The sequence below is a fragment of the Rattus norvegicus genome, chromosome 2, assembly GCF_021556685.1.
Source record: "Rattus norvegicus strain SHRSP/BbbUtx chromosome 2, alternate assembly SHRSP_T2T, whole genome shotgun sequence".
Lineage (NCBI taxonomy): Eukaryota > Metazoa > Chordata > Mammalia > Rodentia > Muridae > Rattus > Rattus norvegicus.
In genome coordinates, this window is record NC_141535.1 from 4915208 (window position 1) to 4939388 (window position 24181).

A 24181-nucleotide genomic window follows, 5' to 3' on the forward strand; every position below is an offset into this window, starting at 1 on the left:
ATAAACATGCTGTGGAATCAGAAGACCTACGTGAACACACACACATGCAGCACACACACACACATGCAGCACACACACACACGCACAAACACACACACACACACACACACACACACACCCTAAAAAATAATAAACTAATGTTTTTTAAATTTTCTAATATTAATATGTCATGCCCTTTCTTTATTCTGACAACTGATTTATTTTACATATGTGGATTCATGGTTCACAAAATAGTATTCATGATCAATGGCAATTATAAAGATCAAGTGGACATTTTCATGAGTTCAAGGTTATAAATTTTTGATTTAATATTCCTCAGTACATGACCACCAAGAATTAGTGTGTGTGATATGGTGTGCGTGTGCGTGTGCATGTGCGTGTGTGTGTGTGTGTGTGTGTGTGTGTGTGTGTGTGTGTGTCGGTCTGTGTGTCTGTCTATGTCTTCATGCCTATGTGTTCAAGCAGTAGACAGAGAAATTAAATAGTATCCTCTTTTATAACTTTCTAAACAATTTTCTCAATTCAAAGCCTTTCACTTATACTGATGCTATCTTGCTGTGCACAAGCTCCAGAAATTCTTTCCCTGTCATCATAGCACTGGGGTTATAGCTGTATACAACCATGACTGTTTTAAAGTGCGGGCACAGAAATTTGAATTCTCTTCTTTCTGCAGCACATTCTTTCCCACACTAGGTTATCTCTTATCATCACTTCTGAGTAATTCTGAAGACTGCTGTTTTCACTCTCTGTAAACTTGGTAAATTATATTTACAGTCAAGATTTGTTATTTCTAAGGTCTGATAATAAAACCTACCCCATGTCAACTAAGAGCTTTTAGAATGTGGCCATTGCTATTTACTTTTCATAATTTCAAATGTCTCCTCCTAAATAGAAATCACTGTGTTTTGATAATCATAATTTAGAATGTTTCCAACTGATTTAAAATGTTACTTCAAATTGTTAATTCATTTCTTTCTTTTGTATCATGACATGATTGGGCTTCTTGGAAACAGTAAGTTCAAGCAGAAATAAAAGTTTAGACATACTGTATCTACACAGCTAAGGCTTAAGCAGCCAACAAGCATTTATCTAACTGACATGTTTACAAAGGTGTCCTGTGAAAAAATAAACTAAAAAGTCAGAAATTTTGCTAGTTCAAAACTCTGGGTACAAGTAGTTGAAATGACTGATCTTCTCTGTCAGACTGAGGATTTCCTCCCAGTGTCACCAATCAATGTTGTCTCTTTTCTCTTGATCCATCTGACTAATTCCAGATACCTGATCTAACTGAAGCGGTGATTTGAAATATTGCTGCATTCACTGGCCAGTTCAGTATAGAAAGAACTGGAAATGATATCTAAAAGGAGAAGACTCAAACTGAGCAAAGCATACTCTAGCTAATGCTGCAAGGTAACATGGTGATCAACATAGTTGGTCTCTGACAGACCTGTGTTTCATCTGTGGATGTCTAAAAGATATATCACTGTGAAAATCTACATATTCTTAGAGATGTAACATTCCTCCTCTGTTCACTGTGATGATAATATTAAATTGATCATGCAATAGTCGTAGTGGGAACTATGTCAAACTAATAATCATACATGATAGCAATTGTTATTTGGACTCTCTTCTTGACGCTGTTCTTTCACAGCAAGTCTGTTATCAATTACTATTCAAAATATAACTGAAAAGAATGCCTCTACTGAAAACAGTTGCTTATCTAAAACCTAAGAGAATACATATTCTATGAAACTCCACATGACTTTTCCTCTTCTTCTCCTTCTTCCTCTTCTTCTTCCTCCTCTCCTTCTTCTTCCTCTTCCTCTTCCTCTTCTTCTTCTCCTCCTCCTCCTTCTTCATTCTTCCTCTTCCTCTGCCTCCCTCCTCCCCTCCTCCTCTTCTTGCTCTCTCTCTCTGTCTCTCTCTCTCTCTGTCACACACACACACACACACACACACACACACACACACACTTGCCCTTTCTTAGAAGAGCTAGGGTAAGGCAAGCCTCAAACTCCTTATGTATGATAAAATCTTATGCTGAGTCCTGGGATGAACAGCTCAAGTCATTATATCTGGTTAAGTTATAAAAGAATGTATATCAGTGCCTAGTACATGCTAGGGATGCATTGCTCTGAAGTTTATCTCCAGCCCCCATCCACTTCCTAAAGCACAACATTTTCTAGCTTTAAATTGTTGAAACAGCATCTCATGAACATTATGTTGGTTTTAATTTTACTGTGTAATTGAAAATGACCTTGAATTTCTGTTCTTTGCGTCCCTACTTCTCGAATGCTGGAAGTACAGCTGTGTGCTGCCACACTGAGTTTTTTCTTTCTTCCTTGCCAGAAAAATAATAATGAACAATTCATCTAATGTACAAGACATGTGGAGGAGGAGCCGTGACTCAAGATATTTGAGACACACACACACACACACACACACACACACACACACACACACATTTATATCACATTTCTGTCTATTTGTTCAGTTTTCACAGGTAAAGACACTGTGTGTCATGTACAAAATCCCCATGCAAATTAATTTTAGCTAACAAACCAGTCAAGCATTTTGCTCCTTCCCTTTCTAATTTGTTTGGCATGCTAATCACTATACCACACCTCCTTGACAACTGTTTTGTCTTGCAAATTCACAGATGCACACTCAGTTGAATAGCAGTTGACCAGGAGAGATTTTGCTAAAGTGTGTTGTTTTGTTATATCCAGGTTCCTTTAATTAAAATTTCAGACCTATGATATATCCTTACTGAAAACTGCACTTTGTTTATACTGAAAATACTATCTTTTAGAAATATTAAGGGTTGATGTCGAAAAGATGGTTTAGTCAACAAAGGGCTTGCCACACTACATCAATACCTGAGTTTGAGCACCAGAAACCATGGGCTGCAGCTTGATTTTTATTACTAGGATAAAACATCATAACCAATTACAACTTAATACAGAAACACTTTGTCTTAAGATTAGATCATCATAAGGGAAAGTGAAGGCAGAAACTTGAAGATAGAAACCAAAGCTGCCATGAAGAAACACTGCTTAATTGTTTGTTATCCTTGGCATTCTCAGCATGATATCTTCTACAAACCAAAACAAACTGCCAAGGTGAGGCCCTACAATATTCCTAATTCCAATACTCATTCTTTACAAGGAAAAGGCCCAGGAACCAGTCTTTTGGGAACATTTTTGTCAGAAGCCATAGTAGGGGGTATGCTTCAGATTATAATCTGCAACAGTTTTGCTTTATAGGCATAGCCCAAGATAATTCATTTTAGGAAAGATTCCTGATATTAATATATGTTTCTTGTTATTATTAAACATATATAGCAATCATTAGGTACTAGCCCACCCCTTTTGAGCAGATAGCTTCAGATCTATGAAGATGTACTCTCCTGCAGTGATGCTATATAGACAAATAGATGACTTCTTAATTCTTAAGGATGATCCTACAAGAATTACTGAAATATCAGTGATTATTAAGCTCTCTTAATAGTAGTACTGCTAGTAGATCCCTTTCTGATAGTCAAAACTGCAATGAGAATTCTGTCAGTCTCCCATGTGTCACCAAGTAATTGATTCTTAGACAGTAACCATACTTTCTACTACTCAGAACACATTCCAAGAGATTGTCAAAACAATTAACTAAGGTCACGTAAAGGGAACTAACAATTTATTATAGGTAAAAGAAGATAAAATATCATCTGGGTTCATCTATACAAAACTTCACTAATAGCTTAGTTATGGTTTTCAACTCTCTATGAACCTGTGAAGATGTGACAGGTGGTGGATGTTTAACTAGATAATTACTCCTAATGGCTATGCATGTAAACACTCTCAGTTGTAAACTTCTATGTCATTTATGATTTGCTTTTATGTGTGAACGTATGATGAACTTTTTAACATGTGATCCTGTATTCTGAAAGTAGTATAAGTACTGAGGACAAAAAGATGTGAAAGAGAATTTTTCCCTTTTCCCATTCAGGATATTTCTGCTTTTCCCCTTAGATAGCTTTCATAAGAAATGTTTTACAACTTAGTAATAAATATTATAATCACGTCTCAAAGTACCCCCCTTTTCCTGTAACTTCTGATTAGCTGGTGGAAAGTTCTATCTGTGCAGTTCCTGCTGAGATAGCACAAAGTCTACTTACTTAATCCTTTGCTGTTTTAGGACGAGGTGTTAAGTGGCAGAAACTTGCAGTTTCTAGGCAGTTCAGCTACAGTAGCAAGGTAATTTAGTCTCAGATAAGTAAATTTTTTTATTATTACACAGCAACCCTAAATATGTCATAAGACAAAGTCTTATCCCTGTATCTTGTAAGGAAAAGTTGTATCCTCTCCCGATGCTCTTTCCTTTCTCTGCCTTATGAAAAACTGACAAGAAAGAAGACCCTGCCAAAGTTGGCACTGGGCACATTTTTTTCCAGTTGAAGATTCCTCTTCCCAAATGACCCTAGTTTGTTTCATGTTGACAAAAGAAAGTAGTCAAGCAGTATGCTATGTAAAAAGGAGGACGACTAAAAAAATTCTAATTCTACCAGTGAGAAAATAAGGACGTTAAGCAGAAATAGCTGTTGTGTGCTAGGAATAGTCAGTTTAACCAATTTTCAAGATACAGCTTCTGTTATGAAAACTTATCTCAAGAAGAAGATGTTTAAATGAGATAAAGAGCAACCTTAATAAGAGGATTAAAGGGGGACAGGGATGAGGTGGTAGGCTCTAATAGGGACTACTGTGACAGACAAGTAACTATAAACACCCCTGAACATACATTTGGGACACTACCACTGTAGAACCTTCCTAAGCTACACACACACACACACACACACACACACACACACACACACACAGACATTATATGAAAGGAAGATAGATGGAGTCATCAAAGATGAAGTTCTAAATAGATACCATATATCACCATGTAAAACGTTCGGCCAGGAATGCCTTGCATATTGTTAAATCATTGATGAAAGACGATACCATAGATCACCCCTCCCATCACAGGCCATTTTTCTGGGTATTATTTCCTATCTATAACATGATCATAAATGTATAGTGTAGAGGATAACATACAATGTCAAACATGGAGAAGTAGAGCCAGAGCCCAGATAAATGTTTCATTCTTATTGACTAGAGTTTATGATGCTGGAAGGGAAGAAATTTTAGATATAAGTCCTATAATCTATAACAGTCAGTTGGTTAAAAAAATGTACTCACTTAATAGTGGTATAAATGTGTGAATAAACAACCTCTTTTCTTTTACATTGTATTTGAGCCCCACTGTGTGAGATAGAATTCATATCTGACACTGATAAACTAGCCACAAACCTGAGAATATATACATGTATATATGCATGTATATATGTACATGTATAAATATGTATATATATATATGTATATACATGTGTGTGTATTTTCATATACATTTAGAGAAAAGTAATAATTTTATTATTCTAAAGGAACATAGCAATAAAATGAATGGCTCCTGCTAATATACTTTTGTTATAGTTGTAGATCAGTGCCATGTTCAGCCTTTGTAAGAGAAGCTTTCTTTCAGTTGAAGGGAACTAATATAGAGTTCAGATAGTGATGGAATTTTGAGCTCTCTATCATAAGTGAGATTTTTTTATCATACCCCTTACCTAAAATGTCAGGCATCTGTATGGAAGAGGAGGCAGAAAGAATGAAAGAGCCAGAGATAGGTGATGGCTTCAAAGAAACCGTATTTTCAAAACACAATCATACACATATGAAGTCATAGGAACTCTGACAGCTTGCAAAAGTTCTGAGAAAGCTCAAACCAGATTAAAAAGCTAGCACTGAGAAGGAAACATATATACAAAGTCTCATCCCCAGGCAAGAAGCTGTTGGTGATTGAAACTTGCTGACAAAGTGAAAACCGATTTACTCCAAAGGAGTATCATGGTATACCAACTTCACTCACTAGAAAGGAAAAAAAAACATGCCGTGGAGTGTTGGGCAGCACTTATTGCCTCTACAATTCTTTGTGTGTCGCTGTGTATACCTTGTCTTATTTTGTATGTTTGGGTATTATTTTGTCTTATTACTTTTGTGTTTATTTTTAGTTGATTTTTGGGTAGGCTTTATAATCTTAAGAAAGGGAAAGATAGAGTTCTAGAAAAAGCATAAACACGGATTTGTAGATAGGTTTGGGGTATTTATGTAGTTTTCAATGTGAAGAAAAAATATAACTGAAATATATTTTCTGTAATTTTATTTTTTAATTAAAGAAGTAAAACTTTAAATAGATAAATAACAAATGAGGCAGGAAAGAAATGAAGAAGACTTTGAATGGCAACCTCTAGTTTCTATAGTCACCTATACCAAAAGAAATCCACACTAAGTAAACACTAAATTTCTACAAATAACAGTAGATAATAAAAACACTACACTCACAAAAATAGAAAAAAAATTATGGTTTATCAAGTAACATGGAGAAATTATCATTGCATTGCAATAAAATTTACTTAAAAATATGATAGTTTGGGGTTGGGGATTTAGCTCAGTGGTAGAGCACTTGCCTAGGAAGCTCAAGGCCCTGTGTTTGGTACCCAGCCCCGAAAATGAAAAATAAAAAAAATAAAAAAAATATGATAGTTTAATCTTGTATGTTTTAGAAAAGTTGGAAGGCATAAAAGTTTTGACCTTTCAGGCTTTTTTCGGTTTTAGAAAAGAGTTTAATTTAAGAAACACGTCTATCTGTGGCATGGTCTTTATATTGAAAGCACAAATTCTTATTTTATTCTTTTCATGGCTATTTATACACATCACAGTGATTAATTTTGTTGTCAACTTGACAGGATCTAAAATCACCTAGGAGACAAACTTCAGGAAATATCTATAATGTGGGTTCTGAATTTCATTGATTAATGGGGAAAGACTCCACCTATGTATAGGCAACATCAGCATTCACCTCTTTCTGCTTGCTGACAATAGAGGGTGGGTTACTAGCTGTGTATTATTACTTCTCCTGTGCGCTGTATCATGAACTCTAATTTCAAATAAGCCATTTATTTGTTAAGTAGTCTTTTTCAGATATTTTGGCATAAGAACAGGCAGAGGAAAAAAAGATATTTCATGTGTAATTTATCATAATTATACAGGTAGGATGTTAGAAAGAAAAATGGTCCTTTGTCCTCATGTCCAATGAAGACATTGGCATGTTGGATCCTTAGATAATGCCAATTTGGTCCTAAGAAATATTCCTTGGCCCTAAGGTAAAAACTATCTTTAATCTATTTCTAGATTATATTTGATATTAAAAACTACATTGGACCCACAGATAAGTTTACATACATCTATTCCTTGTCCTTGGTTTTATCTTCTCTGTAAAGTATGGCATGGGTATGTCAGAATATATGTTTCCTCTTTAGAATCTTTAAATAGAAGAACCTAGCTTTATGATAACACATACTGCTCTTCTTTTTTTATCTTTATTAACTTGAGTACTTCTTATTTACCTTTCAATTGTTATTCCCCTTGCCGGTTTCTGGGTCCAAATCCCCCTAACCCCTCCCCGCCCCTTATATATGGGCTTCCCTCCCCATCCTCCCCCCAGTACCACCCTCCCCCCAACAATCACGTCCACTAGGTATTCATTCTTCACAGGACAAAGGGCTTCCCCTTCCACTGGTGCTCTTACAAGGCTATTCATTGCTACCTATGAGGTGGGATCCCAGGGTCAATTCATGTATAGTCTTAGGGTAATGGTTTAGTCACTGGAAGCTCTGGTTGGTTGGCATTGTTGTTCATATGGGGTCTCGAGCCCCTTCAAGCTCTTCCAGTCGTTTTTCTGATTCCTTCAACATGGGTCCTGTTCTCAGTTCAGTGGTTTGCTGCTGGCCTTAGCCTATGTATTTGCTGTATTCTGGCTGTGTCTCTCAGGAGAGATCTACATCCGGTTCCTGTCGGGTTGCACTTCTTTGTTTCATCCATCTTATCTAGTTTGGTGGCTGTATATGTATGGGCCACATGTAGGGCAGGCTCTGAATGGGTGTTCCTTCTGTCCCTGTTCTAAACTTTGCCTCCCTATTCCCTCCCAAGGCTATTCTTGTTCCCTTTTTAAAGAAGGAGTGAACACATACTGCTCTTATTTTGTGTATTTGTGTGTGTGTGTGTGTGTGTGTGTGTGTGTGTGTGTGTGTGTGTGTGCGTGTGTGTGTAATATACATGATAATGTCTGGGTATGTTTACTGACAGAGGGCAGAGGAAGACATAATGCATCTTTCTCTACCACTCTTTCTTTTTCCCATGATACAGGGATACTGTGTCCCAACTTTTACAGACATATTAATAAATCTTTTTCCATAGCTACTCAATTTGAACACATTATTGTACGGGAATTCCCTTATATAATTGATTGAGTAATAAAGATGAAAAGAAGCCAATCATTGAATGAGAAGGAGGAGGTGAATCTTCCAGGTTCTAGAAAGGAAAAGGGGACTAAGGAAGAAGAAACAGGCTTTAAACAGGGAGGCAAGAGGGAGAGGAGGCAGGATATAGACTGGGAACTGTTAGCCCTGGTAGCAGCCTCCCCCACAAGAATATTTCTAACATAGAATAATTGGTGAGTTTAGAAGGATAGATTTCACACCTAGTGGTTGTGTCATCTGTTTATTTTAAACAAAGAGTACTGGTGTTTTCCATTCTAAGTGACCTAGATGAGCATGAGGGAAAGAACCTAGCCAGGCAGCATTCAGCTAGGGTTTTGAATGGAAAGAAAAGTCCAAGCTCCAGAGAAGAGGAAACCACTGGAGAGCCCAAGCTGGCAAGAATGCGCCCGGAACTGGCTATGGGTGGTGAACTGGCAAGAGAGTGATCTTGGAGATCAGGAGAGGTAGAGCTGGCATTTGTGAGAGAGGCATTGCCTAGGAAAAACACACAGTCATGGATATCAGACTCTACCAGGATAGGAACAGACACCGCTAATGCCAATACATAGCTGACTTTAGCATGGGTTCATTTTTAAGCTACATGGCTACAATTACTCATAACCTCCAAAGCGTGTGAATAGTCCAATGGATATAGTAAGGTTTTTCAAAATTTGGCTTAACATGTGTATCTTGTTCCATCAGCTCTACTATAAAGAGTGTGTAAAAACAAATCTAGCTATAATCCCAGTAAGGAAAATATATATTATTTATTTGTTTTGATGAACATTCTTTTTTTTATGCCTTTTACATGTTTTGGTATGTCTTGACAGAAATTCATATTAAAAAATGTTCATACCACAACTTTTGGTCTCAATTTCTCTTCTAGTTTTCTTTATGTGCTATGAAAAACATTAGAACTAAAAGCAACTTGGGAAAGAAAGAGTATTTCTAGATTAGACATTTAGGGAAAGGTTGAAGTAGGTTCTTAAAACAGTAACAGTGGAGGATGGCTGCTTGGGGAGTCACTCTGGTTAGCTCAGGCTCATACTTCACTAACTTTGTAATACATCCTGAGTGAACCTTCAGTGGGATTGGTACCACCAATAATAGACTGAGTCTTTTAAATCAATTAGCAAAGCAGTCTCTTACAGACAGGATGTTGAAGACAGATTATTTCATTGAGATGTCTTTTTTTGGATGAATCTAGGTCATGTCAAAATGACAAGGCTAGGGAGGTCATATACTTCCTCTATGTACACAAATGCACACTATTAATAACTTTATTAATAACTATTACCCTACTTAGAAAATCTCATCATTAGCAATTTTCTGAGGAACCAACACAAGACAAGGGAATTATGGCATTGAACACACACACACACACACACACACACACACACACACACACACACGACTTGATAATAAAGAGACAAAGTTCTGATTTTTCTCTAGGAAGACACCACTGGATTATATAGAGCTGATTATTACATTTTATAAGCACAGTCAAATAAATTGGTTTTCCTGAAACTCGTAAAGTTACAGTCTGAACTTACTTATCAAATAGTTTACATACATGCTAGTTGTGTATCTGTGACAATTGGCTACTGAAAAATGTCTAGGTTTCTTTTGGAGATCCTATCTGACATCAGTGTTGTTAGTGAGCTAATGATCATTAAGCCAATTTCAGCAACTAACCCAAATATTATAATATTTGAGATTTCAGAGTATTCAGGATATGTACCAGAGACAAAAATAAGTTTAATTTATTTAATATTTGTATGAAACAAGTTTTAAAAAGTTTTATTTTTTTTACATTTATGGATACATATATATGGATGTGGACAGATGAGAGCAGTTGCTGAAAAAGTTCAAAAGTAGGCATTGGATTTTTCACAGTTGAAGTTGCAAACTGTTGCTATCCACTAAATGTGTTTGCTACAAACTGAACTAGAGTCCAGTGAAAAGCTGCAAGCACTGTCAACTACCAAGTGATCTCTCCACTTCTTATATAGTATACTTTCAATTATGACCTGAGGCATTATTAAATCTTTCACTGAAAATAGCATGAGCATTTTTCTTACAGAGGAATCTTTGCTTAAACTTGTTTTTGACAAAATGTGTAAGAAACACTATTCACATTTACAGTCCCCAAAATAGCCAAAAAGAAACAACAAAAGAAAGAGCTTAAACACCACGCATGTGCGCGCACGTAAACACAGACACACCCTGTTTCTCTCCCTTATACATTCAACCAATGTTGTGTTGAGACCATTGAGTGCAACCATTGATTGTAAAAGTTTAAATTCACAGAGGATGGAAGGAAGATGGAGGAAGACAAAGTTGATCCACATTCTGTGTGGCATTAAATAGCCCACAGATAGCTATGAATATCTTTTAAGGGATGGATAATTACAGGATAATTTGTCTTATCTAGTTCCAGAGGGAGAAGACTTCATCATGGCTAGGAAGTATCAAAGCAGGACGAAAACTGCAAGATCACATCTTGTAACAGAAATCCAGAGAAGACAGAGAGAACCAGACTAAGCTGCCTCAGGCTCCTGTCACCATAGCCAGAGCTGCTCTGACTGGCCTGCATTCCTCTCCTCCATGAGTCCGGTGTCCTAACTGGCCACTACAAACAAACCATGGATAAGTTGATTTAGTCGAATATATTGTCACAGCAATGATAAGAATAACGAATACCATCATCTCCCTGAAACGAGAAGTGCTGGCCACCTCAACAGATTCCTGACTTTTCACAAAGCATTCATTCACAAGAAAGAAGTGAGTCTCTGGTATCATCAAAAGACCAAAGCTGTTAAAACTCACTATTTGTGCAGTTTCCAGGGATGACAAGTTCAGGTTGAAAAGAGAGCATCAAAGGTAGTTATTCAAAAGCTCTTAATGTTGCACAAAGCCGTTTTCACTACAAAGCCTTAATTAAAAGTCGCCCCTTAATTATTTATGTGCCACCCAGTGCATTCCAATGATTTCCCTAGAAGTGGCAGCTAACCTTCTGCAGAGTAGGGAGCATTGCATACAGTGACTCTGTGACATTCATTCAGACTACTCCCTGGTTCTTCCTATCTGCCTTCAACTGCAGAGAAAGGTGAGAGCTCATGAGGACTCTGATGAGATTAAGAGCTAGGAAAGTGCTGGTATTTGGGGATACTCATTTAAGGCCCAGAGAAATGTAAAACTCTAAAGTTTTTGTTTGTTTGTATTGTTTTGTTTTTGTTTTTTGCTGTTTTAAAAGTCAGCTCACAGGAGAACAATCAGGCTGAGACTCGAACAGATTTTAAAGAACTAATAACAACCCTGATGAAAGAAAAGTGATCAAGTTATCTAATGCATCCTCCTGGTGAGCAGACTGACTCTGAGATTGCAGGAGCAACTGTCTGGCAAACTCCAACCCCGGGCAGGTGAAATAAGAACACTTGACAGAGAAGTATCGCAATCTGGGCCATCTCCATAGCCCCCAAAGCAAAGAGCAAGGATACATGGGATTCTTATATTCCTAGCTCTTGGAGGGTGGAAGCAGGAGGAGCAAAGTGCTCAAGGTCATCTTTGGCTACATCAGTGTGTTTGAGGCCAGACTGAGGTTGTAACACCTTATCTCAGAAAGCAAACATGCAAAGGAAAAATCCCAGAAAACAAACAAATGAGCCGCATAGGCACTCACAACACCTCCAGCATCCTGACATGACAGGAGAAATGAGCCGCATAGGCACTCACAACTCCTCCAGCATCCTGAAATCTTTCCACTTGGACATCTATGGTAGGAAAGCTACAGACCGTGAACTTTCACATTTTGATGAGCAGAGGGAAAAATTGAGGATGTATCCTGGTGGCCACGAAGCAGGTCAGCCAACATCTGTGCAGCTGCTGGTGGGAGGTGTTGGAAGAAGGCATTGTGGGAAGCTCTGTGACCAGTGAGACTTAGGATAGGAAAACATCCAGTCTGTTAACCTGAATTTTGGATTCACAAATACAGAGTCAAAAAACAAAGAAAGAAAGAAAAGAAAAGGAAAAAAGAAAAAAAGTGGTCAGGTTCAGGGCTTTTGGTCTTTCAGTGACTTGAGTGCGGTCCTTGATCCCTTTGGAGTTGAGTTGTGTTCAGGGTGAAAGATATGGATCTATTTTCATTTCTCTGTATGCTGCTATTCACACCATCTGTCTGCCAATATGCTGACTTTTTCCCCAGTGTGTAATTTTGTTTGCTTTGTCACAAACAAGGTGTTTTTACCTGTATGGAGTTACATCTGGATGTGAGTCTTCAATTCTATACATTGATCAATGTGTCTATTATTTCAATAATATGCTTTTTTTATTATTGTAAGCTTTTTAATATAACTTAAAATCTGGGAAAATAAAGTTTAAATCTGCTGTAATGACATGTATTCTGAGTTTTTCTACAGTTTACCATACAAAGTTATCCCTTCAACCATTTCCATGGACATAAATATCAATAATTTATCAATTAAATTCAAATACATTCATTTAGTCAATTTCAAGTTAGTCTACCAAATCAACTGCAAGACCTCAACTCAAATATGAGGGATGATTCTACTACAAAAATCATAACTTTTTACAACTTATGGCATCTATAATTTATTATTTGAGTATGTGCTTAGACAATATCCCCTGTAAACTTTGCTTGACTTAAAACTCATGAACAATATAATGTAGCAGTTTGATCAAGTTCTTCCACACAGCGCCATGCTCTGAGAACTAAGACTCAGACTCAAGATATATTTACAAATACCTTGAGGATCTTCTCTAACTAGATCACAATTTAGAATAACTGACTTATTTTAACTTACATTCTGTAACATGCCCACTTAACCATATTCAGGTACTAGGTGTCTCTCTCCTCACGTCTTCCAAGGTGTATCTCCTGCCGCATTCTATCTCAGAATTATGATTTCTCCTAGATTTCCCACTTCTTATTTACCACCTAAATAATAAGCCGTCAGATTTATTATTAACAAGTGCCATAGTCATATTGATATTAGATATTCTCTCAATAATCCCCCTTTTAAGTACAATAAATGTCTCTTTTTCTAATATAAATTGAATAAAATTATAAAAATTATAATAGTTATAAGGTGTGATATATATTTGCAATGTCAAGTCCATAGTATGTGGTAATTAAGAAAAATATCCTATTATCTATCCTGTCCTGGTGAGTTCAGAGTTCTGGATCTAAATCACATTTTATCCTAACTTGCATTAACAACCTAACACCATCTTTTTAGGTCTAATAAATCTTCTTAAATATAACAACTTAAGCTTTTATTGAGACTATGATTATCTTGTATTCAACCCCAACAGTCAACTAAGAAGAAATATTTCCTGATTAAGTAGGAAGTGCAGACAAACACTTTCAAAGTTTTAAAAATGGCAGACAGTTGGCTGTGGAGACCACTTCAAAGTATTCTAAGACATTGGAGCACTGTCTTCAGCTCTCTTGTTCAAAGTATCTGACAAACCTTATGTGAAGCAGGAATTACCAAGGATTTACTTACCCTGTATTGGCAAAGCTTGGCAATCAAGTTCCATGCATTTGTTTTCATTTTGATTTCTTTTCTTTTCTGGATGGCGTTCTGTCTGCTGATTAAGTTAGGGCACTTTCTTTGCCCAGGGGCTAGCTTGCCACAAATGAAGACAGCTCTAAATGGAGTTTCTTTGGAGCTCTTTATCATCTTCTTCTAAGTTTAATGAGGTACAGCTGGAACCTGATATGTTTTGAAAGACCCTCAGACCGAGGAGACTCTTGCTCCAATCCTGAGGACACCCAGCACCCCACAAACATGTGGGACTCAGTCTTGATGGAAAACCAAGAGGTTTACTTTGGGATACCAGTGCAATGGGGCTTGACACGGTCCTCACGCAGGAGGAATGTGAAGAGCCCAGACCAGCAGAAATATACAGCTTATATAATCATTTAAGGTTACACAGTTTAATTAGCTCAGCTAAGTTCATTATGAGAAAATTTTAAGATGGCAGCATTGAATCAGCACTCTGCTCATATTTTGACCTTATATTCTGGTTTGCTTACATTTTTATGTCAATCTTACTTTGTTAACATTATTCTTATTTTTGTATGCCTATGAAAGTGTTAGTATATGTATATTGATCTTATATACAAGACAGAATATAGTTTGTGGTGTTAGTGCTTCCCTTCCACCGTAGAAGAACTAGGAATCAATAAAAATGCCAGGTTTGGTGGCAAACATCTTACCTGTATGGTATACTGTTCTCAATGACAATTTCAATTAACAATTCGGCCTTCCTGATTTCGCACCAGAAACTAGATAAAGTCTGAATCACTAAATTCTTATACACACACCACCAAATGAAGAAGAATGAAACATAAATAATGAAAAAATAGTGACAGTGGTAAACTGCTAATTGTTGATGTGTGTTCTGTTGCTATGTATGATGTTAAATACTACCACAAAATCTGTTTGATCCCAGGGATGTGGAGATCCTCACATGCACCAACTGATGGTAATATAACGTTCCTCATTAGTTTAAAACTATTGTATGTATAAAGATGCCTACAGTCTGTAGCTGAGCTGAAGAGAGACAGGCAGAGCTGCAGTTCCTGGGCTTGAAGTCTGATGCAGAGACCATGAGGAGGAGATCAGAGAGAAGAAGAAAGAAGGAGATGCCATGAAGTAGATGGTTCATGAGAACATGGGCATGAGGGTTGCCATTTGGAGTAAGAGTAGCCTACCTGAATCATGGAAAGTTATATCTCAGAGTTATTGATAGGGTAGTAGACATAATAGAGAGCTGATATCTACCCAGCTTTAATGCTACTAAGTCGTACAATAAATATGAAGGTTTTGTGTCTTTTATTTGGGAACTAAATGATCTAAGGTGGTGTAGAAACCCCCAAATAATATTTATACTACAAGAAATAAGCGCGGTTGGGAATTTACCACTGGGTAGAGCACTTGCCTAGGAAGCACAAGGCCCTGGGTTCGGTCCCCAGCTCCAAAAAAAAAACCAAAAAAAAAAAAAAAATAAGCACATGTCTGCTAAAAACAATTACATAATATCCATTTCGATAATATCATCTCACCCTACTATGCAGTGTGATACACACATATAGTGAAATTTCCCAGTGACACTACAGCCAGGATCAACAGTTTTGAAACAAAAAAGAATCTATTTCTCCTGCTGAGTTTTTCATTCACACTGCAGTGTAATATAATCCACTTTGACTATTTGTAAACTTTGCTCTGCTAAAGCCATAATTTTGGTAGTAAGAATTATTTGCAGAAATTCAATGTTTGATTTAAAAGTCAGAAAATAGTTTCCATAGACAAGGACTTTTATGTACAAAATGAATGTAACAGAATTTTTCCAGCCCTCTGAGACAACTAGTGTATATTGAGCACAGAATTGCTCAGTTGAATTAAAATGATTTTCATTCTTGAAAGAGCTAAATAATTTATGTTACTTTCATTGTCTTTTGAGCTAATGATTTTCTTAGCAGAATATTTTATTTCTAAAGAACTTGAGGAATGAAAACCTCATTCCAAATTTTCAGTGGAACATGCACACACACACACACACACACACACACACACACACACACACACATCTGTGTATTCATGATTGCCTTTTTGATAAGAATACTTATCAAATATGTTTATAAGGTTGTAGATAATTGGATCAGCATCTATGAGCACTTACTGCTATTGCAGAGAACTGCAGTTGGCTTAGAGCACATATATCAGGCTGATTACAACTGCCTGTTTCAGGTACAAAGGATGTTATGCCTCTTCTTGGGTTCCAGGATATGTGTGATGAACTCATACAGGCACAGAAACACAGACACAAACACATGCATGCAAACTTTAACAAAAAATCTAATTAAAAAATGTATTCATAGTGCAGTAGAGATTGCTCAGTGCTTCTGCCAAGCCTGCGGACCTGATAGTGCCCATGGTTTATCCCCATGAGCAACATGGAGGAATAGTAGAACTGAGTACAAGTTGTCCTCTGACCTCCAACAAACATGGTTTGGTTCAAGTGCATCCACACACATACAAATAAACAAATATAAGTATTACTTAAATTTTAATTTATACAAGCTAAAATTTGTAGAATATTTTAACACAAATGTTATTTTTTTAATGAGTACTATTTCTAGAATATTCAAGTTCATGAACAGCTATAAGCATGCCAATCCCTACTATGTCTAAGTGGTTGTGAAGAAATCTGTAACTCGTGGTAACTATCTTAAGCTTGATAGTGTTCTATTCATATCTTATATTCTATATAAGAGGTAGTAGATTATTTGGTAAAGTGAATATCTGTCTAGACTGAGAACTTGAGTTTGATGCTACAAGAAAACATGTTAAAAACTTATGAATAGCGGACTCTCCCCCACCCCCCACAATTAGGTTTTTTTGAGCTGTCCTAGAGATCTCACTTGCTTCCAGGTCAGCTGTCTCACAAATGACTATAACTACATTCCCAGGGAAATTGGATATTCTCTTCTAGTCTCAGATAGCACCATCTCACATATATATTAATTAAATTATGAAAGTACAAAATTGCTCTCTCCTCCAGCCAAGCAAGATGCCCAAAGGAAAGAAGGCCAAGGGGAAGAAGGTGGCCCCAGCCCTCACCGTGGTCAAGAAACAGGAGGCCAAAAACTTGGTCAATCCTTTGTTTGAGAAAAGGCCTAAGAACTTCGGCATTGGACAGGACATCCAGCCCAAAAGAGATCTCACATGCTTCGTCAGTGGCTCTGCTACCTCAGGCTACAGCAAGAGGCATCCTCTATCAGCAGCTCAAAATATCTCCTGCCATCAACCAGTTCACCCAGGCCCTGGACAGGCAAACAGTGACTCAGCTGCTTAAGCTTGCCCACAAGTACAGGCCAGAGACAAAGCAGGAGAAGAAGCAAAGGCTGCTGGCCTATGCTGAGAAGAAAGCTGCTGGTAAAGGGGACATCTCAAATAAGAGACCACTTGTCCTAGGAGCAGGGGTCAATACAGTCACCACCTTGGTGGAGAACAAGAAGGCTCAGCTGGTGGTGATTGCCCAGGATGTAGACCCCATTGATCTGGTGGTTTTCCTGCCAGCCCTTTTTTGAAAGATCGGGGTGCCCTACTGCATCATCAAAGGAAAAGCCAGTCTGGGGCGCCTGGTCCACAGGAAGACATGCACCACTATTGTCTTCACACAGGTTAACTCAGAAGACAAGGGTGCTCTGGCTAAGCTGGTGGAAGCTATTAGGACCAATTATAATGACAGATATGACAAGATCCGCTGCCACTGGGGAGGCAACATCCTGGGTCCTAAGTCTGTGACTCGCATTGCCAAATTGGAAAAGGCAAAGGCTAAGGAACTCGACACTAAACTGGGTTAAATGTACACTTAAGTTTTCTGTACTTAAATATAATTACAAAACTTTTTAAAAGTACAAAATTAAATACAGATGTGGTGATACATTCTTGCAAGCTCAGAGGGGAAGAAATCTGTGATCTATGTCTCAGTGGTCACTCAAGCATATTTGGTTAATTCGATGTGGAAGATGAGACACTGCCTCAAGAATTTTTTGCTAGATGATTTGACTTACATATATCTTCGGTCTTGGTTTAAATTAGTATATCAATGTGGTAGAATTCAGTTATCCAAATGGATGCCCTTCCCATTGCTGCCATGATCCTTCCTTTCTGTAGCTATGGTACAGGTGACATTTGTTCTTCACTAAAGTGCCGTCTGTGCAAACCTGAGAATCAGTAGAGAAACTAGTGCAGATTTATACCATTAGAGAAAATATTTCTAAATATATCATGAACAGGAAAAGATCCATTTTTTCAAATCATTAATTCTCATGAATAAAGAGAATGTTAGCATGGCTGATTTATGGAGAAATCTTTCCCCAACTGAACAGAAGTGTATGTGTGCCTAAAGTTTTCTTTCCACAGAGATGTGTGATGAATTTGCTGTTCTGCATCACCAGAAACTGAGGAATTCTATTTTTTTTTAGACTGGCATCAAGGTTTATTTTTATTTTTTTAAAGATTTATTTGTTTATTTTATAAGTACTCTGCTGCTGTCTTCAGACATACCAGAAGAGGGAATCATATCAGATTACAGATGGCTGTGAGCCACCATGTGATTGCTGGGAATTGAACTCAGGACCTCTGGAAGAGCAGTCAGTGCTCTTAACCACTAAGCCATCTCTCCAGCCCTTATTTTTTTTTAATACAAAATGACAAAACCTTTTTAATAGCCAACCCATCTTAAAAATAAAACAGGACATTATTTTACTGGGTTTCTTTTTTTTCTTCCATCTTTATTAACTTGAGTATTTCTTATTTACATTTTGATTGTTATTCCCCTTCCCCGTTTCTGGGCCAACGTCTCCCTAACCCCACCTCTCCCCTTCTATATGGGTGTTCCCCCCCCATCCGCCACCGAGTACCACCCTCCCTCTAACAATCACCTTAACTTGGGGTTCAGTCTTGGCAGGAACAAGGGCTTCCCCTTCCACTGGTGCTCTTACTAGGCTATTTATTGCTACCTATGAGGATGAAGCCAAGGGTCAGTCAAGGTATAGTCTTTGGGTAGTGGCTTAGTCCCTAGAAGCTCTGGTTGATTGGCATTGTTGTTTACATGGGGTCTCGAGCCCCTTCAAGCTCTTCAGGTCCTTTCTCTGATTCCTTCAAATGGGGTACCGTCTCTCAGTTCAGTGGTTTGCTGCTGTCATTCGCCTATGTATTTGCTGTATTGTGGCTGTGTCTCTCAGGAGAGATCTACATCCAGTTCCTGTCGGCCTCCACTTCTTTGCGTCATCCATCTTATCTAATTGGGTGGCTGTATATGTATGGGCCACATATGGGGAAGGCTCTGAATGGGTGTTCCTTCTGCCTCTGTTCTAATCTTTGCCTTCCTATTCTCTCCCAAGGGTATCCTTGTTCCCCTTTTACAGAAGAAGTGAAGCATTTGCATTTAGGTCATCCTTCTTGAGTTTCATGTGTTCTGTGCATCTAGGGTAATTCAAGCATTTGGGCTAATATCCACTTATCAATCATTGCATACCATGTGTCTTTTTCTGTGACTGGGTTACCTCACTCAGGATGATATTTTCCACTTCCATCCATTTGCCTATGAATTTCATAAAATCATTGTTTTTGATAGGTGAGTAATATTCCATTGTGTAGATGTACCACATTTTCTGTATCCATTCCTCTGTTGAAGGGCATCTGGGTTCTTTCCAGTTTCTGGCTATTATAAATAAGGCTGCTATGAACATAGTGGAGCATAGCATAGTTTTTGTTATACATTGGGGCATCATTGAGGTATACCTGGGTCCTCAGGTAGTTCGATGTCCAATTTTCAGAGGAATCTTCAGAATGATTTCCAGAATTGTTGTACCAGTCTGCAATCCCACCAACAATGGAGGGGTTTTCCTCTTTCTCCACATCTTCGCCAGCATTTCCTGTCACCTGAGTTTTTGATCGTAGTCATTCTGACTGGTGTGAGGTAAAATCTCAGGGTTGTTTTGATTTGCATTTCCCTTATGACTAAAGATGTTGAACATTTCTTTAGGTGTTTCTCAGGCATTTGGCATTCCTCAGCTGTGAATTCTTTGTTTACCTCTGAACCCCATTTTTTTTCTTTTTTTCTTTTTTTCGGAGCTGAGGACTGAACCCAGGGCCTTGCAGTTACTAGGCAAGTGCTCTACCACTGAGCTAAATCCTCAACCTCTGAACCCCATCTTTTAATAGGGTTATTTGTTTCCCTGCAGTCTAACTTCTTGAGTTCTTTGTATATTTTGGATATAAGCCCTCTATCAGTTGTAGGATTGGTAAAGATCTTTTCCCAATCTGTTGGTTGCTGCTTTGTCCTAAAAACAATGTCCTTTGCCTGACAGAAACTTTGCAGTTTTATGAGATCCCATTTGTCAATTCTTGATCTTAGAGCAGAAGCCATTGGTATATTGTTCAGGAAATTTTCTCCAGTGCCCATGTATTCGAGATGCTTTCCCCTTTTTCTTCTATTAGTTTGAGTGTATCTGGTTTGATGTGGAGGTCCTTGATCCACTTGGACTTAACCTTTGTACAGGCTTATAAGTATGGATCTTTCTGCATTCTTGTACATGCTGACCTCCAGTTCAACCATCATCATTTGCTGAAAATGCTATCTTTTTTCCATTGGATGGTTTAGGCTCCCTTGTCAAAAATCAAGTTACCATAGGTGTGTGAATTCATTTCTGGGTCATCGATTCTATTCCACTGGTCTATCCATCTGTCTCTCTACTGATATAATCCAGTTTTGGTTTTTTTTGTTTTTTGTTTTTTGGGTTTTTTTGTTTTTGTTTTTTTGTTTTTTTCTTTTTTTGTTTTTTGGTTTTTGTTTTTTATTTTTTTGTTTTTTGTTTTTTTTTGGATCTGAGGACTGAACCCAGGGCCTTGGGCTTGCTAGGCGAACACTCTACCACTGAGCTAAATCCTCAACTCCATCATGCAGTTTTTTATCACTATTGCTCTGTAATACTGTTTGAGTTCAGGGATAGTGATTCCCTCGGAAGTCCTTTTATTGTTGAGGATAGTTTTAGCTATCTTGGGTTTTTTGTTATTCCAGATGAATTTGCAAATTGTTCTGTCTAACCCTCTGAAGAATTGAATTGGTATTTTGATTGGGATTGCATTGAATCTGTAGATCACTTTTGGTAAAATGGCCATTTTTACTATATTAATCCTGCCAATCCATGAGCTTGGGAGATCTTTCCATCTTCTGAGATCTTCTTCAATTTCTTTCTTCAGATACTTGAAATTCTTATCACACAGGTCTTTCTCTTGCTTGGTTAAAGTCACACCGAAGTATTTTATAATATTTGTGACTACTATGAAGGGTGTCGTTTCCCTAATTAATTTCTCGGCTTGTTTCTCTTTTGTTTAGAGGAAGGCTACTGATTTATTTGAGTTAATTTTATACTCAGCCACTTTGCTGAAATTTTTTATCAGCTTTAGCAGTTCTCTGGTGGAACTTTTGGAATCACTTAAGTATACAAACATATTGTCTGCAAATTGTGATATTTTGACTTCTTCCTTTCCAATCCGTATACCTTTGATCTTCTTTTGTTGTCTGATTGCTCTGGCTAGGATTTCGAGAACTATATTGAATATGTAGGGAGAGAGTGGGCAGCCTTGTCTAGTCCCTGATTTTAGTGGGATTGCTTCAAGTTTCTCTCCATTAAGTTTAATGTTAGCTACTAGTTTGCTGTAATGGCTTTTACTAATTTTAGGTATGGGCCTTGAATTCCTATTCTTTTCAGGACTTTTATCATGAAGGGGTGTTGAATTCTGTCAAATGCTTTCTCAGCATCTAATGAAATGATCGTGTGGTTTCCTCCTTTCAGTTTGTTTATATAAAGGATTACATTGTTGGTTTTCTGTATATTAAACCATCCCTGCATGCCTGGGATGAAGCCTACTTGATCATGGTGGATGATCGTTTTGATGTGCTCTTGGATTCAGTTTGCCAGAATTTTATTGAGTATTTTAGCGTCGATATTCATAAGGGAAATTGGTCTGAAGTTCTCTTTCTTCGTTGGTTCTTTGTGTGGTTTGGGCATAAGAGTAACTGTGGCTTCATAGAAGGAATTCAGTAGCACTCTATCTGTTTCAATTTTGTGGAGTAGTTTGGATAGTATTGGTATGAGGTCTTCTATGAAGGTCTGATAGAATTTTGCACTGAACCCATCTGGACCTGGGCTGTTTTTGGTTGGGAGACCTTTATTGACTGCTTCTATTTCTTTTGGAGTTATGGGGTTGTTTAAATGGTTTATCTTTTCCTGATTTAACTTCAGTACCTGTTATCTGTCTAGGAAATTGTCCATTTCCTGCAGATTTTCAAGTTTTGTTGAACATAGGCTTTTGTAGTAGGATCTGATGATTTTTGAATTTCCTCTGATTCTGTAGTTATGTCTCCGTTTTCATTTCTGATTTTGTTAATTTGGACACACTCTCTGTGTCCTCTCGTTAATCTAGCTAAGGGTTTATCTATCTTGTTGATTTTCTCCAAGAACCAACTTTTGGTTCTGTTGATTTTCTGTATGGTCCTTTTTGTTTCTACTTGGTTTATTTCAGCTCTGAGTTTGATTATTTCCTGCCTTCTACTTCTCCTGGGTGTATTTGCTTCTTTTTATTCTAGAGCTTTTAGGTGTGCTTTCAAGCTGCTGATATATGCTCTCTCCTGTTCCTTCCTGCAGGCACTCAGAGCTATGAGTATTCCTCTTAGCACAGGTTTCATTGTGTCCCATAAGTTTGGGTATGCTGTACTTTCATTTTCATTAAATTCTAAGAAGTCTTTGATTTCTTTCTTTATTTCTCCCTTGACCAGGTTATCATTGAATAGATCATTGTTCAACTTGCATGTATATGTGGGCGTTCTTCCCTTATTGTTATTGAAGACTGGCTTTATCCCGTGGTGGTCTGATAGGATGCATGGTATTATTTCTATATTTCTGTATCTGTTGGGGCCTGTTTTATGACCAATTATATGGTCAATTTTGGATAAAGTACCAATTTTGGAGGCAGTGAGAAGAAGGTATATCCTTTGGTGTTAGGATAGAATGTTCTGTAAATATCTGTTAAGTCGATTTGGTTCATGACTTCTCTTAGTCTGTCTATGTCTCTGTTTAATTTCTGTTTCCATGATCTGTCCATTTATGAGACAGATTTATGGGGTGTTAAAATCTCCTACTATTATTGTGTGGGGTACAATGTGTGCTTTGAGCTTTAGTAAGGTTCCTTTTATGTACATAAGCGCCCTTGTATTTGGAGAATTTAGGATTGAGAGTTCATCTTGGTGGATTTTTCCTTTGATGAATATGAAGTGTTCTTCCTTATCTTTTTTGGTGACTTTCAGTTGAAAATCGATTTTATTCGATATTAGAATGGCTACTCCAGCTTGCTTCTTCAGACCATTTGCTTGGAAATTTGTTTTCCAGCCTTTCACTCTGAGGTAGTGTCTGTCTTTGTCTCTGAGGTGTGTTTCCTGTAGGCAGCAGAATGCAGGGTCCTCGTTGAGTATCCAGTTTGTTAATCTATGTCTTTTTATTGGGGAGTTGAGACCGTTGATCTTGAGAGATAATAAGAAATAGTGATTATTGCTTCCTGTTATTTTCATATTTCGATGTGAGATTATGTTTGTGTGCTTTTCTTCTCTTTGTTTTGTTGCCAAGACGATTAGTTTCTTGCTTTTCCTAGGGTGTAGCTTGCCTCCTTATGTTGGGCTTTACCATTTATTATCCTTTGTAGGGCTGGATTTGGAGAAAGATATTGTGTAAATTTGGTTTTCTCATGGAATATCTTGGTTTCTCCATCTATGTTAATTGAGAATTTTGCCGGATAGAGTAACCTGGGCTGGCATTTGTGTTTTCATAGGGTCTGTATGACATCTGTCCAGGATCTTCTGGCTTTCATAGTCTCTGGTGAGAAATCTGGTGTGATTCTGATAGGTCTGCCTTTATATGTTACTTGACCTTTTTCCCTTACTGCTTTTATTATTCTTTCTTTATTTTCTGTATTTGGTGTTTTGACTATTATGTGACAGGAGGATTTTCTTTTCTGGTCCAATCTATTTGGAGTTCTGTAGGCTTCTTATATGTTTATGGGCATCTGTTTCTATAGGTAAGGGAGGTTTTCTTCTATGATTTTGTTGAAGATATTTGCTGATCCTTTGATCTGGGAGTCTTCACTCTCTTCTATACCTATTATCCTTTGGTTT

The 24181-nt window shown here is 37.5% G+C and overlaps 1 pseudogene; it reads left to right on the forward strand.

Moving 5' to 3' along the window:
• Positions 1-12112: 12112 nt before the first annotated feature.
• On the forward strand, positions 12113-17903 carry LOC147995937 (large ribosomal subunit protein eL8 pseudogene; annotated as a pseudogene).
• Positions 17904-24181: the final 6278 nt, after the last annotated feature.